Source organism: Dipodomys ordii, unplaced genomic scaffold (genome assembly GCF_000151885.1).
Source record: "Dipodomys ordii isolate 6190 unplaced genomic scaffold, Dord_2.0 Scaffold84, whole genome shotgun sequence".
NCBI classification, from domain to species: domain Eukaryota; kingdom Metazoa; phylum Chordata; class Mammalia; order Rodentia; family Heteromyidae; genus Dipodomys; species Dipodomys ordii.
In genome coordinates, this window is record NW_012267300.1 from 3,143,610 (window position 1) to 3,147,110 (window position 3,501).

Genomic DNA, 3,501 nt, shown 5'->3' on the forward strand with positions numbered 1-3,501 from the left:
TGTGATTCCTGTAGTTCTCTTTGAGTGTTCTCAGCCTGCTCATGCCATTCCTGCCTTTCTCTTTGAGTATTCTCAAGCTGCTCATGCAAATCCTGTATCAGTTTTTGAGTAGCTTCCTCAGGCTTATGATATTCCTGTATAAACTTTTGGATTGCCTCCTCTCTCACCCTATCACGCTCATACAGAGTCCTTTGTATGTTTTCAATCTTTTCATTTATCATGTTTGCCAGCAGTGTTTGTAGAGCTATCTGGAAACTCTCCTCTGGATTATTCATTATCTGTTCTGTCCCCTGGTTATCATGAATAGAAGTTGAGATTCCCGGACTTGCCATTTTTCTTGTGTTTTTCCAGCTTACTCTGACCATTTAGGATGAAATTAACACCAGTTTTGTGCTAGAACACTATCTTAAGGCAAGCATCAATCAAAGTCTGTATTTGCACAGTCAATAGTATGCAGATACAGTCTAGTTTAACAGATACATCTATTCAACATCAAACAACTATATATTAATGGGCTACGAACAGCAAAGAAGAATTTGGTAAACCAGAAATTTTTAGATTTAGGAAGAGATGTGGGTAAAAAATACGAGTAGAGTGATGTGGGAAGGCACAGGGAGTGTTAACTAAGTCCTAATCTCAAAGCAGGAAATAGGTTGGATAGGATGAAAGTAAAGAGAGAGAAAGAAAATAAGAAAGAGAAAGGGAACAAAAAGAGACCAGAAAAAATAGAAAGGTAAAAATTAATAATATTATACAGAATCGAAAACAAGCTATTCAGAGAAGAAGATGAATATAATGAGAGAAGGGGAGGGATATAAAGGAGATGTGAAAAACCAAAATAAAAATACTTAAAATATTATATAGGTATAAAGAGGTAGTACTGCTCTTAAGGAGTTTAAGTCTAAGAGGTTTTGAATTGAGTAATAAATTTGTGGATTAAGTGTGTAACCATGGGGATAAGGTCTAATAATTGACTATGGGTTTATCTGGGGATGTGCAGAACAGCAATTAAGTCACATAAAGAATGAAAGAGAGAACCGGTGAAAAGGATAAGAGAGAAAGAAAAAAGATCAGAAGTTCAGTAGAGCTAAACAAAAAACAAAAACAAACAAACAAAAACAAGAAAAAAGGAAGAAAAATGCACACACACTTTTACCCATAAAATAAAAGTCTAAGAGGAAAAAAAAATTATTAGAAAACTTTTTTTTAAAAAAAGTAAAAATTAACGATTAAAAAAAATTGTAGAAAAAAATTTTTTAATAAAAAGTACAAAATAACAACAAAAAAAAGTTCTTTGATTTTTTTTGGGAGTGGTGGGAAAAATCCTGTGTCTCCCTTGTGTCCCTAACCAGGCTCTTGTTGGAGTCTCTGGTCTGCTTGTATTCCTGTGGCTTGGTTGGTTACTTAAGTCAGTTTCTTTGAACAGGCAGAAAAATGCTCTGTGATCCTCCTCCCAGGTTAGTTCAATGGGAGGAGATGGCTTTTTCCTCCAGTTTGGAGATGCTGTGATGAGGCTAGGTTCTGGGTAGAGTTGAGGCCTTTCAGCAAACAGTAGCTTTTCCAGGGGGGTTGGTTTGGGGGAAACTCACAGAGCTCAGCCTGGAGTTACTCTCAGGGTTTCTGTTTACTGAATTTCAGTTGATTGTCGAGGCTGCTAGAGGGAGGGGCAGCCTCTGGCTCTGATTACCCTGTGAAGAAAGCCACTCCTGGGACTGGCGTCCGAGCTGGGTGACTTTTCCCTGGTGGAGCTGAGTCTGGCAGGTCAGGTAGGCTCTTTTGACATGCTAGATGACTCTAGATTTATTCCAGGGCCTGAGTTGGAGTTAGCAGCTCCGCAGAGCTTTGTGGGTATCCAATATGGAGAGCTCTGGTACTGGAGAGGAGGGGTGGCCTTCCCTCCTCTGCTCCTTGAGAAGGAGTGAGGACATCAGGCTTCTACTCACGCCAAGTTTTGGTTCCTGGGTCATCTCTGGTCTGCAAACTGCAGGATGAAGATGTGCTCCTTGTCAGTTCTTGCTGGTGTTGAGTAGAATCTGCTCGCCCAATGCATCTGGCATCTTTGTCCTGGACTCTCTGTGTTTCAGGTATGGCCACTGCAGTCGCCGCCACCACCGCTGCTGCCAGCATGGCGGCTGCTGGCAAGTGCTCAGGGCTGTCTCCCTGACTATATTTTCTCTCTCTGGCCTAACTCTCTGTCCTGTGAAGGCACGCTTGCTGTGATTCTCTGGCTTAGGACTGTTCACTGGAACTCTAAAACTGCTTTCTATGCGAGAGCTTATTTAGCCTCCAGCTTCTCCTCCACCATCTTCCCGGAACTCTCTGATTTTTTATTTTTAATGTTATTATTGTAAAAATAGTGTACAAAGGAGTTACAGTTACATGAGTAAGGTAATGAGTACATTTCCTATCCAGCCTTGTTACCTCCTCCTTTGTTTTTCCCCTACCATCCCTTCCCTCCCAACCTGCCTAACTCCTCCCTTCCCCGCCCCCCCCAAGTTGTAAAGTTCATTTTCAACACAGTGTTTTGGACATCTCAATTGTTTCAATGAGTCAACTTGTATCCTTATTTAAGCATTTTGTTATTTCCTTTTCCTCCCCAAATTAGAAAAATGTATATACAAGATGCAGGGCACGGACAAATACAGTGAAAACATGGATTATACTGTGGGGGAAAAACATACAAGAGAAACCAAAAAATCACATAGTACATTTTCAATACATTAAAAACAATAGCAGGAAAGTAAAAACAAGTTGTGTCCCTATTTGGGGGTTCATTTCACTTAGCATCATCTTTTATGGTCATATGTACATAGCTTTTGACCTGTTCTGCTGGTCCTAAACTTATACTAGTTATTGAAAATAATGGAAACTATGGGGCCTGTTTTTTTTTGGCCTGGCTTACTTCACTTACTATAATTTTTTCCAGGTCTCTCCATTTCCTAACAAATGGGGCGATGCCATTCTTTCTGATGGAGGTATAGAATTCATATATGTATCTATATATATATATATATCTGTGTATATATATATATATATATGTATATACAGCATTTGGCAAGATCCAACACCCTTTTATGATGAAGGCTCTGGAAAAACTAGGAATCCATGGAACATTCCTCAATATAATAAGGGCTGTGTATGACAAACCTACAGCCAACCTTATACTTAATGTTGAAAAGCTAAAGCCATTTCCTCTAAACTCAGGAACGAGACAAGGATGTCCATTCTCTCTACTTCTCTTTAATTTAATATTAAAATGCCTAACTACAGCAATAAGACAAGATGCGTACATAAAAGGGATCCAAATAGGGAAAGATGAAGTAAAACTCTTCTTCTTTGCAGATGACATGGTCTTGTATTCTAAGAATCCCATGGACTCCACTCCCAAATTTTTTGAGCTGATTAAAAATTTTGGCAAAATAGCAGGGTATAAAATTAACCCTCAAAAATCAATGCCTTTTCTGTATGTCAACAATGAGAAGAGTGTGGCTGAAATCAGAA